Source organism: Ranitomeya imitator, chromosome 1, assembly GCF_032444005.1.
Source record: "Ranitomeya imitator isolate aRanImi1 chromosome 1, aRanImi1.pri, whole genome shotgun sequence".
NCBI lineage: Eukaryota > Metazoa > Chordata > Amphibia > Anura > Dendrobatidae > Ranitomeya > Ranitomeya imitator.
The window spans coordinates 811,185,436-811,202,012 of NC_091282.1; the positions used below are offsets into that span (position 1 = coordinate 811,185,436).

The 16,577-nt window shown below is 37.6% G+C and overlaps 1 protein-coding gene across 2 annotated transcripts in view; it reads right to left on the reverse strand.

The window, feature by feature from the left end:
• LOC138649222 (guanine nucleotide-binding protein subunit alpha-11-like) overlaps positions 1-16,577 on the reverse strand; it is a 123,629-nt gene that overhangs the window by 87,283 nt on the left and 19,769 nt on the right. The gene's annotated exons all lie outside the window — the stretch shown is intronic.

Consider the following 16,577-nt stretch of genomic DNA (forward strand, 5'->3'; position numbering starts at 1 on the left):
GAGTTGATAAATCTGTGATAAACTACAATACAGCACCATAATAATACCCTTTTTTCCCTCTTCAGACACCGCAATAAAGGAGGGCAGCTTAATAGCCTTCTGTTCTAATTTTCTTACTTAAGAAAAATTCTGAAACCAAGGCTTCTGTCAGAGGAAGTGTGCTTTCTGGCTACTGAGACAGAAAAGACATATTTTTGCATTACTTTTGCCTTTTTTGCATTTTCTATACTAAAAAATGCCCGCATTTCAGAAATTTACCTTAACTATATACCTGACAAAGTTGTGCGTGTTATAATTTTTTTTTCTACACTTCCTTGTTGCATCAGTCCAATATTGCAGCTCGAACATACCAACAAAATACAGGTGCTTGCTCTAGGAATGTGAATTGATCTGGATTTTCTTGTTACTTCCTTTTTGGCAAAAGCCCAGGAGTGGTGTTATTTGTTAATTTGTAATCTTATTAAAAATAGTTCCTTTTGAAGTAGTCCAATTTAGCAACCGTTCACTCCACGAACATACTCCTGCCACATGCTCCCTTACATATGTGAACTTATGTGTAGCTACTAAGCAGCATAGCAAGTTAGGGTACTTTGCATTTTTGGTCAAGGAAGATCGTTATTAAAAGATACAAAGTTAAAAATAAAATACAAAAGAAAGTTAAAGTTTTGTAACCATTTTACTAGTCAAATTTAACAAGTGAACGCGCCACAACAATCCTACTGGCTGTTGCCCGTAATTTCCATCTGTGCCTCACGGAATACTGCAGTGTAAACTGTTCCTGACTTTATCTTTATTGGAATGAAAGCCTTTTTATGGATGAAGCGAGTGCTGATCTTTTCCTGGACTTTCCAATAGAGAAGGTTGATGTTGCATTAGCCTTTTTGGCCATCATGAGTGCTTTACCTAGCATTTCTGATTTATTCCATATCTTTCTTTTAACCCCTTAGTGACCGGGCCAATTTTGACCTTAATGATCAAGCCAAATTTTACAATTTTGGCCAGTGTCACTTTATGTGCTAATAACTCTGGAATGCTTCAATGTATCCCATTAATTCTGAGGTTATTTTTTCGTGACCCATGGTACTTCATGATAGTGGTAAAATGTATTCAATATGACTTGCGTTTATGTATGAAAAAAAATGAAATTTTCAAAAAAATTTGAAAATTTAGCAGTTTTTAAAAGTTTTAATTTTTATTCCCTTAAATCAGAGAGTTATGTCACACAAAATAGGTGATACATAACATTTCCCACATGTCGTCTTTACATCAGCACTATTTTAAACATTTTTTTTGTTAGGAAGTTAGAAGGATTAAAAGTTGACCAGCATTTTCTCATTTTTCCAACAAACTTTAAAAAACCCTTTTCTTAGGGACCACATCACATTTAAAGTGATTTTGAGGGGCCTATAGGACAGAAAATATCCAAAAGTGACACCATTCTAAAAACGTCACCCCTCAAGGTGCTCAAAACCACATTCTATAAGTTTATTAACACTTCAGTTACTTCACAGGAATTGAAGCAATGTGTAAGGAAAAAAAAATAACATTTGATTTTTTTCACACAATAAAATACTTTAGATCCAAACTTTTTTGTTTTCTCAAGGATAAAAAGAGAAAATGGAAAACAAATTTTGTTGTGCAATTTCTCCTGAGAATGCCGATGCCCCATTTTTGGGGAAAATCTACTGTTTCGGCTCAGAAGGGAAGGAGCACCATTTTACTTTTTTAATGTAAAATTTCCTGGAATCATTAGCGGACACCATGTCGCGTTTGGAGAGCCCCTGATGAACCTAAAGAGTGGAAAATCCCACAAGTGACCCCATTTGGGAAACTACACCCCTCAAGGATTTTATCCAGTGAGCATTTTCAACCCACTCGTACGACACAGAAGTTGACAACATTAGGGTGTCATATTGAATATGTCTTCATTAGTGTTGAGCGCAAGTGCTTGCTACTCTAGTTCTCATCGGGTGCTCAGGTATGCACTGAATATCATGGGTGCTCGAGTGACATGCTCGAGTCCCTTGCCACATGTTTCGTGGCTGTTGGACACCCCCAACAAAAAAAAACACGTGGAGATATGTGATATTTGGTGCATATCTGAGCACTCGATGTGCTTGCGCTCAACACGAGCCGTCATATTGTCAACATTGTTTTTTTCACTTTTGAAAAAACCCCAACTCTAACTCCAACCCTAACACAGCCCTAACCCTAACCCTAGCACAACCCAAATCCTAACCCCAACTGCAAAGAATGGAAAAAATAAAACATTTTTTATATTTAACTGAGGGGTGGGGGGGGGGGGAGGGGACAAATGGCGATTTGATTTACTATTTTTTATATCACTGTGATAGGGTCTATCAGTGATCAAAAGGAACCAATAGGGAAAAAAAATCACCATTGTTGCCTGGTATCGGACGGCAAACTTCAGTGGGCGCATGCGCACACCATTTTTTTTCAGGAAGATGACATGGAAGGGTGGGGGATGATTATGAGGGCCCAGGGATGAAGGAGGTATCGGGGGTCTTGGGTGGACAGCATTTCTCTCTCAAAAGAAATGATTTTAACAGTGGGCAGAGTATTTTTTCCTGATAGTTGATATTCACTGAATAATGATGATCACGTGATCGGGGACTGGAAAATGTGACCCTGATCATGTTCTCCAGGGTCTCAGCTACCCCCAGTGTTACGGATCTGCAACACAGGACCAAGGTAGAAGGGAGAAAACTGACCCTGCACTATGACTAGGCTAAGGTACCAAGATATATTTCTTTCCTATGACTAGGCTGAAACCCTATGATGGAGTGGGTGACCCATTCCTTGAGAATAGACCCACCGACGATCCTAGGTTAATCTCATGCAAAGACCTATAGATAAGGGGAAGGGGTTCCCTAAAAGAACTAAGGACTGGGTACAAAAACGGGTCACCTCCTAATTGAAAACACAGTGAAGGCTGCAGAAACCAATAGAAAATAGAAACTAAGGCTTGCAGAACCAGAGGTACCAGCACTACACAAATAACACACACAGAAGACAAAGCAAAGCACCAAGCTAGAGCTCAAGCAGATAAATACTGTTGTCCAGCAAAGACTGGGAGGCAGGTGCTGATTAATAAAGAGTGAAACAAACACCTGATCCAAGACAAACTCAGCACCAGAAGAAAAATGGCGGATAGTCACAAACTAAACAGATTCTAACCACCCAGTAGCTGAAACCCCAGAGGTTTTCCAATTTTGGGAGGCACAACAGCCCTGTTCCCGATCGCCGTTTTAAAAAGGCCCCTTAGAGGTTGCCGTTTTAATACGTATCGGTGGCTATTAAGGGGTTAAAAAAGCATTTAGAATGTCCCCTATTCCTATGCTAATTAGGGTTTCGACTAGTTGATGGGGCATTTATTTCCCTAGACTAGTCGTCCCTCTTTCCATGTTATCACGCCCCTGTGGGAGTGATAACATAATGTGCATGAGCCAGCGTCATCCCCAGCTCCTGCAATTCTTGTGCATGCAAATCTCGTCATTTCAACAGTGTCACTGCGCCTCTGTAGCTGGGTGTGCGCTTCCTGGATTCAGGGGTGCGCTGCGCATGACCAGAAGCCATCTTCTGAACGTCATGGGCAGTGCGCCTCTGAAGTCAGGAAGCGTGCACCTGGCTATAGAGGCGCAGTGACATTGTGGAAAAGAGCAGCGTGTGAGGGAGATTTGCATGAGCTGGTGATGAAGCAGGCTTGTGCAAATTATGCTATCATGCTCACAGGGGCACGATAACATGGAAAGAAAGCTGACTAGTCAGGGGAAACTAATGCCCCATCGACTAGTCAAAGCATTAATTAGCGTAGGAAAAGGTGACATATAAATGCTATTTTTAAAACATTTATTTAACTGAATAACATCATACAGAGCTTGTTAGTGTTATGCGCATGGACAACAACTCTGTAGCAACGTGCATTGGACCAGCAAAAGTGCAGTCATAGATGCACTTTGCACAAACCACAACTGGAAGGCAGGTCCTTAACCCCTTCACACACAAGCCAGTTTTCACCTTTATTACCAGGCCAAATTTCACAATTCTGATCAGTGTCACTTTATGCGGTAATAACTCTAAAACTCTTCATCGGATCCCACTGATTCTGAGATTGCTTTTTTGTGGCACAGTGTACTTTATGATAGTGGTAAAATATGTTCGATATGACTTGCTTTTATTTGGGAAAAAATGGAAATTTGGTGAAAATTTAGAACATTTTTCAATTTTCAAACTTTTAATTTTGATGCCCTTAAACCAGAGAGTTATGTCACACAAAATAGTTAATAAATAACATTCACCACATGTCTACTTTACATCAGCACAATCTTGGAAACTTAATTTTTTTTGTTAGGAAGTTATAAGTGTTAAAAAGTGACCAGCAATTTCTCATTTTTACAACATTTACAGATTCATTTTTTTAGGGAGCACATCTCATTTTAACCCCTTTCTGACATCGGACATACTATCCCGTAGAGGTGGGGTGGGCCCCCATGACCACGGATGGGATAGTACGTCCAGCGCGATCGGCGGCGCTCACGGGGGGAGCGCGGCCGATCGCGGCCGGGTGTCAGCTGCCTATCGCAGCTGACATCCGGCACTATGTGCCAGGAGCGGTCACGGACCACTCCCGTCACATTAACCCCCGGCACACCGCGATCAAACATGATCACGATGTGCCGGCGGTACAGGGAAGCATCGCGCAGGGAGGGGGCTCCCTGCGGGCTTCCCTGAGCCCCCCGCAGCAACGCGATGTGATCGCGTTGCTGCGAGGGTCTTACCTCCCTCCCTGCTTGCTCCAGGCCCGGATCCAAGATGGCCGCGGATCCGGGTCCTGCAGGGAGGGAGGTGGCTTCACAGAGCCTGCTCAGAGCAGGGACTGTGAAGCAGCCTGCACTGCTCTCAGATCGGTGATCTGACAGAGTGCTGTGCACACTGTCAGATCACTGATCTGTGATGTCCCCCCCTGGGACAATGTAAAAAAGTTTTAAAAAAAAATTCAAAATGTGTAAAAAAAAATTAAAAAAAATATTCCTAAATAATGAAAAAAAAAATATTATTCCCCTAAATACATTTCTTTATCTAAATTTAAAAAAAAACAATAAAAGTACACATATTTAGTATCGCCGCGTCCGTAACGGCCCCACCTATAAAACTGGCCCACTAGTTAACCCCTTCAGTAAACACCGTAAGAAAAAAAAAAAAAAAAAAACGAGGCAAAAAACAACGCTTTATTATCATACCGCCGAACAAAAAGTGGAATAACACGCGATCAAAAAGACAGATATAAATAACCATGATACCGCTGAAAGCGTCATCTTGTCCCGCAAAAAACGAGCCACCATACAGCATCATCAGCAAAAAAAAAAAAAGTTATAGTCCTGAGAATAAAGCGATGCAAAAATAATTATTTTTTCTATAAAATAGTTTTTATCGTATAAAAGCGCCAAAACATAAAAAAATGATATAAATGAGGTGTCGCTGTAATCATACTGACCCGAAGAATAAAATTGATTTATCAATTTTACCAAACGCGGAACGGTATAAACGCCTCCCCCAAAAGAAATTCATGAATAGCTGGTTTTTGGTCATTCTGCCTCACAAAAATCGGAATAAAAAGCGATCAAAAAATGTAACGTGCCCAAAAATGTTACCAATAAAAACGGCAACTCGTCCCGCAAAAAACAAGACCTCACATGACTCTGTGAACCAAAATATGGAAAAATTATAGCTCTCAAAATGTGGTAACGCAAAAAATATTTTTTGCAATAAAAAGCGTCTTTCAGTGTGTGACGGCTGCCAATCATAAAAATCCGCTAAAAAACGCTATAAAAGTAAATCAAACCCCCCTTCATCACCCCCTTAGTTAGAGAAAAATAAAAAAAATGTATTTATTTCCATTTTTCCATTAGGGCTAGGGTTAGAGCTAGGGTTAGGGCTAGGGCTAGGGTTAGGGTTAGGGCTAGGGCTAGGGTTAGGGTTAGGGCTAGGGCTAGGGTTAGGGCTAGGGTTAGGGCTAGGGTTAAGGTTAGGGCTAGGGTTAGGGCTAGGGTTAGGGTTAGGGCTAGGGCTAGGGTTAGGGCTAGGGTTAGGGCTACAGTTAGGGTTGGGCTAAAGTTACGGTTAGGGTTTAGATTACATTTACAGTTGGGAATAGGGTTGGGATTAGGGTTAGGGGTGTGTCAGGGTTAGAGGTGTGGTTAGGGTTACTGTTGGGATTAGGGTTAGGAGTGTGTTTGGATTAGGGTTTCAGTTATAATTGGGGGGTTTCCACTGTTTAGGCACATCAGGGGCTCTCCAAACGCGACATGGCATCCGATCTCAATTCCAGCCAATTCTGCGTTGAAAAAGTAAAACAGTGCTTCTTCCCTTCCGAGCTCTCCCGTGTGCCCAAACAGGGGTTTACCCCAACATATGGGGTATCAGTGTACTCAGGACAAATAGTACAACAACTTTTGTGGTCCAATTTCTCCTCTTACCCTCGGGAAAATACAAAACTGGGGGCTAAAAAATAATTTTGGGGGGAAAGATTTTTTTTTTAATTTTCACGGCTCTGCGTTACAAACTGTAGTGAAACACTTGGGGATTCAAAGCTCTCACAACACATCTAGATGAGTTCCTTAGGGGGTCTAGTTTCCAAAATGGTGTCACTTGTGGGGGGTTTCTACTGTTTCGGTACATTTGGGGCTCTGCAAATGCAATGTGACACCTGCAGACCATTCCATCTAAGTCTGCATTCCAAATGGAGCTCCTTCCCTTCCGAGCCCTCCCATGCGCCCAAACAGTGGTTCCCCCCCCCATATATGGGGTATCAGCGCACTCAGGACAAATTGGACAACAAATTTTGGGGTCCAATTTCTCCTGTTGCCCTCGGGAAAATACAAAACTGGGGGCTAAAAATTAATTTTTGTGGGAAAAAATTTTTGTTTTATTTTTACGGCTCTCCATTATAAACTTCTGTGAAGCCCTTGGTGGGTCAAAGTGCTAACGACACATGTAGATATGTTCCTTAGGGGGTCTACTTTCCAAAATGGTGTCACTTGTGGGGGGTTTCTACTGTTTAGGTACATTAGGGGCTCTGCAAACGCAATGTGACACCTGCAGACCATTCCATCTAAGTCTGCATTCAAATGGCACTCCTTCCCTTCCGAACCCTCCCATGCGCCCAAACAGTGGTTCCCCCCACATATGGTGTATCATCGCACTCAGGACAAATTGGGCAACAAATTTTGGGGTCCACTTTCTCCTGTTACCCTCGGGAAAATACAAAACTGGGGGCTAAAAAAATAATTTTTGTGGGACAAATTTTTTGTTTTATTTTTACGGTTCTACATTATAAACTTCTGTGAAGCACTTGGTGGGTCAAAGTGCTCACCACACCTCTAGATAAGTTCCTTAGGGGGTCTACTTTCCAAAATGGTGTCACTTGTGGGGGTTTCAATGTTTAGGCACATCAGGGGCTCTCCAAACGCAACATGGCGTCCCATCTCAATTCCTGTCAATTTTGCATTGAAAAGTCAAACGGCGCTCCTTCCCTTCCGAGCTCTCCCATCCGCCCAAACAGTGGTTTACCCCCACATATGGGGTATCAGCGTACTCAGGACAAATTGTACAACAACTTTTGGGGTCCAATTTCTTCTCTTACCCTTGGGAAAATAAAAAATTGGGGGCGGAAAGTTAATTTTTGTGAAAAAATATGATTTTTTATTTTTACGGTTCTACATTATAAACTTCTGTGAAGCACTTGGTGGGTCAAAGTGCTCACCACACCTCTAGATAAGTTCCTTAGGGGGTCTACTTTCCAAAATGGTGTCACTTGTGGGGGGTTTCAATGTTTAGGCACATCAGGGGCTCTCCAAACGAAACATGGCGTCCCATCTCAATTCCAGTCAATTTTGCATTGAAAAGTCAAATGGCGCTCCTTCGCTTCCGAGCTCTGCCATGCGCCCAAACAGTGGTTTACCCCCACATGTAGGGTATTGTCGTACTCAGGACAAATTGTACAACAATGTTTGGGGTCCATTTTCTCCTGTTACCCTTGGTAAAATAAAACAAATTGGAGCTGAATTAAATTTTTTGTGAAAAAAAGTTAAATGTTCATTTTTATTTAAACATTCAAAAAATTCCTGTGAAGCACCAGAAGGGTTAATAAACTTCTTGAATATGGTTTTGAGCACCTTGAGGGGTGTAGTTTTTAGAATGGTGTCACACTTGGGTATTTTCTATCATATAGACCCCTCAAAATGACTTCAAATGAGATGTGGTCCCTAAAATAAAATGGTGTTGTAGAAATGAGAAATTGCTGGTCAACTTTTAACCCTTATAACTCCCTAACAAAATAAAAATTTTGGTTCCAAAATTGTGCTGATGTAAAGTAGACATGTGGGAAATGTTACTTATTAAGTATTTTGTGTGACATATCTCTGTGATTTAATTGCATAAAAATTCAAAGTTGGAAAATTGCGAAATTTTCATAATTTTCGCCAAATTTCCGTTTTTTTCACAAAAAAACGCAGGTACTATCAAAGAATTTTTACCATTGTCATGAAGTACAATATGTCACGAGAAAGCAATGTCAGAATCACTGGGATCCGTTGAAGCGTTCCAGAGTTATAACCTCACAAAGGGACAGTGGTCAGAATTGTAAAAATTGGCCCGGTCATTAACGTACAAACCACCCTTGGGGGTAAAGGGGTTAAGTGACTTTGAGGGGCCTATACGACAGAAAATACCCAAAAGTGAAAGCATTAACCCTGCCGTGGAACCATGAAAAAAATCACTGCTTTGGTACCATGGGGTCTATATGACCCCAGGCTCAAAATCAGCATATTTCATTAAAATTAACATGCTGGCTGTTCAGAATAATCAAGTTTTATTCTCTCATCATTTCAGAACATAGTTATGAAATCAAACGTAACTTTGAAGTTATTTATTTGTCATCATCAAACACAAACTGAAATTTATACCAAAATGCTTTACTAATAACTAAAAGTGATGTGGATTTTAGTAAAAACATAATGACAACGAATGATCTGGCAATAAATTTAGCCCTTGCATTCACTGCACATCATAGTGCCATGTTCCTCACAAATGAACTTCTTGTAGTCATTGCATTATCAGTATTGACATCACTAGAAGCATCTAAAGCTGCCAATATTTCATCAGGAGTCATCACAGTTCATCTACAATTATATTACAAAACCTGTGAATAAACAGAAAATATTCAAAAAAATCAGTCAGACAATAAAGATACTATGGGGTCAGGAGAGTCCCAAGCACAGAAAATTGAAAATAACTTTGAAACAAAATTGAAAAACGGATTTAGAATATCATCAACATAAGCAGAAATATGTTACTTGAAAATACATAGAAGGTATTGACCAGTTTTAGAAATACTTCAATTTATTCAGCGCTGGGGTCAATATGACCCCAGGGTTCCAAAGCACGGTTAAAAAAAATGCAACCCTCAAGGTGCTCAAAACCATGTTCAAAAAGTTTATATTAACCCTCCAGGTGCCTTACAGGAACTGATGCAATGTGGAAGGAAAAAGTTAACATTTAACTTTTTTTCTCAAAAAAATAATTTTAGACCCAGTAGAAATTGACCTCAAAATTGAGGTATGGTCACAGACCTTCACCCTGCAACAAGCATGGCCACAGGTAATATACTATCCATCTTCTGTAATTATACATGATTACATTAGCTGTTATTGCTATGCATTTATTAGACTCAAAGTAATTGGGCATTTGTTGCATATAGTGTGAGCCTGTTAGTAATGAATTTATAAACACCTATGCTGATATTTAGTGTAGAATTTAAGCAATGGATTTTTATTAATTGGTATGGGTGCCCATATTACTATTTGAGTATTTATTCGTATCAGGATGTTTAAGTCTCATGCTCTCTATGTTCTGTGTCACTGTTGATTATTCCACGTAAGTAGTGTATAATAGCCATGATCCGTCAAACTCAATCTGACAGGTGCCCCGCCCCTATCAAAGTGTATCAAAGTGTCTAACCCCTCCCCTCCCCTTGTCTGACGGCTGGTATCCAGCTGTCCCTCCTTGTTTGATTTCCCCTTTTGATATAGTTTAATATAGTTTAATTTGTTGTAGTTTTGATATTATTCCCGTATTTTGTGGAATAACACATGTTTATAATTATAGCCTAGTCGTGTATTTATTTTACACGTGGTTTATAACACCTTTCTCATTTGTTTTATAATAGATTTTATACGTATCCCCGAGTTTGATTCTGTAAGCTTTTGTTTTATTCACAGTGTATTCATATAGTGGAGAACTTAAAGCTGTTTATATGTGTCTCTACTGAACACTATGGTGAACATTAACTAAATGTTTATTTTTCACAAACAGAGAATCTGCTGTGGGTATTTGCAGTGTATTCATATAGTGGAGAACTTAAAGCTATCTATTTGTTTTTGTAAATGGTGAACACTAACTAAATGGTGAACATTACCTAAATTAGGTTAACTGTGGCTCAGAGGTTTATAGCACCTAGGTCAAGCAATTGTTGTTGTATTTGCGTACCCCATAAATGTTTATTCTCACAAACAGAAAAGTTATTGTGTCCTGAAGATGACATCTGAGGTTATTTGTTTTTTGTATTAGCTTTCTCAGAAAACAGCTGTGTTATCGGAGGGTCAGATATTTTTGTACAAACTCATGCTGTTTGGTGATCTTTGTGAAGCAGAACTTTGTTTTATAACACATTTGTACTTGTATTGTACCTGGATTGATATTTGCTTTCTCTTTTTTGTGTCCTGAAGATGGCATCTGCAAAGTTATTTGTTATCTACTGAGGCCATTGCAAGTTGTGTTTATTCACATTGTAGCAGGTTTTATCCTTGTGGCTGCCTTATATACACAGAAGAGATATGCACCAATGTCACAACACAAGTTATAATATGACCCAATGTTACAACACAAGTAAGAAACGGCGTGTTTTATACGAATAAAAACCAAAGACACGATATTGTAAAAAAAAAAAAAAATTTAAAAGATTTATTTCTCACGATAAAACAGCATCTCAAAGACATTTCAACACTATAAAAAATTCTTACAGAATATAAAAAGTAAAAACATTAAAATAGTACAATGAACAATTACACTTCTTACAAAATAATTAATATAGAGTTACAAGGCGAGTACAGCATTTTAGCCAGTACATTCTTTACATCGTGAGCCACATGGTTTGCAGCATCGGTAGAGACCTTTTTTAGGTAGCAGAGTTCCACGTGTGGTACCTAATGACGGGGAATGTAAAGATTGAATTGTACGGGGAACCGCCGCTAACTTCAGCGGTGTAGATACAGAGCGTGTCTCACTGTTGGTAATTTTTAATTCATCTAAAAGCTTCCTAGTAGCGGTGTTACCCACAACTGTAGACGGCATATTTAGTTCGGCCATAGCCTGCATAAATGAATCCCAACCCGGTGGTAAATTTCTACTGTTCAGAGCATGGCTCTGCGTTGTACTACGTACCAAATCCAGTAAGTTAGACCCTGGTATTACGGATCCTTTGAAAATAAATTCAGCATTATTATTCCATGCTGTGACATTTTTATTCTGCAGCAGCCTGTTTAGTAAAAATTCAGCATTCTTTTTATATCTCTGGTTTATATGGCTGACAATTTCAGCGATCTCATGATTTTTATCAGAGTCGGTATGATTTTTATCAGAGTCGGTATTTGGCAATTGATATATATATATATATATATAATATGACCCAATGTTACAACACAAGCAAGTAAGAAGCGGTATGTTTTATACGAATAAAAAAACCAAAGACACGATATTGTAAAAATAGAAAAAGATTTATTTCTCACAATAAAACAACAGCTCGAATTTTAACATGAAATAGACATTTAGGACTTATGTTATTATCTTTATGCACGTTGCCTGTGCTGTCTATAATTTGACTCTATCCTTGTTTTGTTGAAAATAACTGGACATACATAAGAAACCGGGCAATATATCTTTATAGAAATAACACTTCTGCACTCTTTGTGCATTTCTATCAGTTTTATTCATGCATTTATAACACACCATGTTTGATATTGGTAATTTGATTCTGGGAACACATTTTAAGTTACTTCTGCACATGTATTACTGTTTTTAGGCCATATAAATAGAAAATTATGTAGAAACCCAAAGTTTTGATAAGTGTATGAAAATACACCAATATTAACTATTTGTGCTATTTTAGGCGTAAATTTGTCCTATATGTATAGCAGTCAGGAGTTGGGGCGATGAAATATGTGTTACAAGCGTAGTGAATTGCAGATATATTCTACAGTGTATGTCATTTTGAGAAATGTGTGGCATAACCAATGTATACAGTAACAGGCGGAATGACTGAGTGTAATATTGCACTCAATACTGTGCAAAGGGTCTGAATACTTATGACCGTGTGATATTTCAGTTTTCTTTTTAATAAATTCGCAAAAAATCTACATTTCTGTTTTGTTCAGGCATGATGGCGTGCAGAGTGTACATTAATATATATATATATCTCAGAATGCAACTGAATAGTATTGCTAATTAGGCCATATAAATAGAAAATTATGTAGAAACGCAAAGTTTTGATAAGTGTATGAAAATACACCAATATTAACTATTTGTGCTATTTTAGGCGTAAATTTGTCCTATATGTATAGCAGTCAGGAGTTGGGGCGATGAAATATGTGTTACAAGTGTAGTGAATTGCAGATATATTCTACAGTGTATGTCATTTTGAGAAATGTGTGGCATAACTAATTACCTATTACGGCCACATTTCTATGCAGTGTATTTTAGAACCAGTGTTTCTGGCTGCAGACTGTAATGTGTAAGGTATTCTCATTTTTATATACTGTATTTTATAACACACCATGCCGTTTATATAATAATCACAGTTGTGTCTCTACAGGACAACGTGGCTTACAAAGACATTTCATTAATATAAGTGTGAAACTGACAGACAAGCACAGCTGTGTCTCTACAGGACATGCTGGTCACTAGACAGCCAGAGTTTCTGTGGGGGAGATATACTAACAGAGGTTCTGTTGACCCAATAAACCGGTGTAGAACGTACACAGAGAGCAACTTGCAATATTTACTAAGGTAGCGGAAATGAGTTTACTGCAGTTATCAGAGCATTGTATTTTATTTGACAGCCACAAGTCACACAGGTCATGATGATAGTGTATCTGCAGCATGTTATTTGGAAATAAAGAAGCCTTTTTTGTATTCGCCCGCATTTTATATAAAATCTGCATAAAAAAATCTTCTTGGCTACACCAAAACACGTAAGAAACAAATGTATAACTTTTAGATCTACCGCATCCACAGATATTATTCCAGCGTTCTTTAATTCTACATTATTTTAGCACATATTAATTTCACAACTTTTATATGATATTTATAACACTCATTTTATATGAGTTTTCTAACACATTCTCACGGGAATATTATATATATATATTTTGTGTTTTGCGCAATTATTTGACACTGTAATTGGCATTTTATATAAAATATGCATAAAAAATCTTCACATTCTCACGGGAATATTATATATATATTTTGTGCTCTGCATCATTATTTGACACTGTAATTCGCATTTTATATAAAATCTGCATAAAAAATCTTCTTGGCTGCACCAAAACACGTAAGAAACAAATGTATAACTTTTAGCGCTGTCGCATCCGCAGATATTATTCCAGCGTTCTTTAATTCTATATTATTTTATCACATATTAATTTCACAACTTTTATATGATATTTATAACACATTCTCATTTATAAGGGATTTATAACACAATATTGTAAAATCATTTATTGGTTCGCGGCCTTACTAATATCCTTTGAAAATAAATTCAGCATTATTATTCCATGCTGTAACATTTCTATTCTGCAGCCTCCTGTTTAGTAAAAATTCAGCATTCTTTTTATATCTTTGGTTTATATTATATTAGCTTTTTGATAATCCCGGGAGTGCCATCTATCTAGCCCTAGTATTTTTGTTATCTCAAAAGGGTGTGACACAGTCCCATATATTATTCCAGCATTCTTTAATTCTACATTATTTTAGCACATATTAATTTCACAACTTTTATATGATATTTATAACACTCATTTTATATGAGTTTTCTAACACATTCTCACGGGGATATTATATATATATATATATATATACTGTATATATTTTGTGTTATGCACCATTATTTGACACTGTAATTCGCATTTTATATGCCGCTGCTTTTTCTTGTTTTTGTGTAAAAATCTCTGGCAGACAGGCACAGCTGTATCTCTACAAGACATGCGGGACACACCAGAGACATTGGAAATTGGGGGTTATAATGTCGAATTCAGAAAATAACCATTTTATATTGAATGACTAATGATTTCTATAGGCCTACTTTACTATGAAATTATGCATAAAAAATCTTCTTGGTTAACCCAAAACCGTAAGAAACAAACGCATAACTTTTAGCTCGAACACATCAGCATATATTATTACAGTTTTTTGCTGAATTAAAAATTATACAGTTATTTCATATTTTTGGGGCTTCATGACAGGAGAAATTATTGATAGAAACCCAGAGTTTTGATACGTGTATGAAAATACACCAATATTAACTATTTGTGCTATTTTAGGCACAAATTTGGTCTATATGCATAACAGGCAGGAGTTGGGGCGAAGAAATATGTGTTACATGCGTAGTGAATTGCAAATATATTCTGAAGTGTATGGCATTTTGAGAAATGTGTAGCATAACCAATTACCTATCACGGTCACTAGATGGCAGAATATCATATTAATTATACATTGGGGTTTACTTTTGGAAGCTTATAAAGGCGGTGTGTATGTGCACAGGATGACTTATTTTGTTTTTATAGTCACTAATATCCATATTAAATGACTCTTTAGCTTTATGAGTAAGAGACAACATACAAATAGAATCCTTTTCCCTAGTAGTTTTATATTCTATGTCTGATATATTTCTACACAAAGCTACAAAACTATTTTGTAGTTTATAATGTATCACAGTAGTTTCATGTGAAGTTACATCTTAGGTTCTGTTCAGACTATTGTAATATCTATAGCTTAAAATAGAGCCAAATAGCTACTTTCAAACACGGACATACACCATTGATTTTCGTCACAAATGGATCCAATATATCTCGTGTCACGGTTTATTTTTACCGCGTTGCGGTTTAAAGTTATAAGCATTTAAATAATAATTTTCTCATTAGATATGTGACTCGCGATATTTATTTGCTTAGGTTAGATCATTTTCAGTTTAACAATACATTTTATCACAAAAATGACCTTATTTGGGGCCCTAGAAACAACATAGCAGCATTAGTAAGCCCCTTTCTTTTTACATTATCAAGAATCCCTGGGTTAAGATAACGTAAGTTTATATGCATAAAGCATTTAATATAGTGCACCAAACATGATATGGTTTTTGATTTCTATGAACTGTCGCGAACAAATCATATAAGGTTAAAAATATGAATATTATTGAATATAATGTTTTACTATTGTTTACAGTATTTTATTTTCCGGGTGTTACTTTTGTTCATGTACTACTGGTTTCTTCCTCAGTTGTGATTTTTACCTTTTCTATATAAATATGGGTAAATGAATTGGCCATTATAGATTTATGGCGCTGTAAAGAGAGAGGAGAATTACAGAAAGGAGATGGCTGCAGGCAAACACACACACACAACAAACACACATAACATACAGAAAACACACAACACATACAACAAACATACATACACAACATACAGAACACACACACACACACAACACAGAACCCACACACCACAAACACACATAACATACAAAACACACACACACAACACATACAACAAACATACATACACAACATACAGAACACACACACACACACAACAAACACACATAACATACAAAACACAACATAACATACAGAAAACACACAACACATACAGCATGTGTTGTATGTGTTCTGTGTGTTGTGTGTGTGTGTGTATGTTGTATGTGTTGTGTGTGTTTTGTATGTTATGTGTGTTTGTTGTGTGTGTGTGTGTTCTGTATGTTGTGTATGTATGTTTGTTGTATGTGTTGTGTGTTTTCTGTATGTTATGTTGTGTTTTGTATGTTATGTGTGTTTTTTGTGTGTGTGTGTGTGTTCTGTATGTTGTGTATGTATGTTTGTTGTATGTGTTGTGTGTGTGTGTTTTGTATGTTGTGTGTTTGTGGTGTGTGGGTTCTGTGTTGTGTGTGTGTGTGTGTGTGTGTGTGTGTTCTGTATGTTGTGTATGTATGTTTGTTGTATGTGTTGTGTGTTTTCTGTATGTTATGTTGTGTTTTGTATGTTATGTGTGTTTGTTGTGTGTGTGTGTGTGTGTGTTCTGTATGTTGTGTATGTATGTTTGTTGTATGTGTTGTGTGTGTGTGTTTTGTATGTTATGTGTGTTTGTGGTGTGTGGGTTCTGTGTTGTGTGTGTGTGTGTGTTCTGTATGTTGTGTATGTATGTTTGTTGTATGTGTTGTGTGTTTTCTGTATG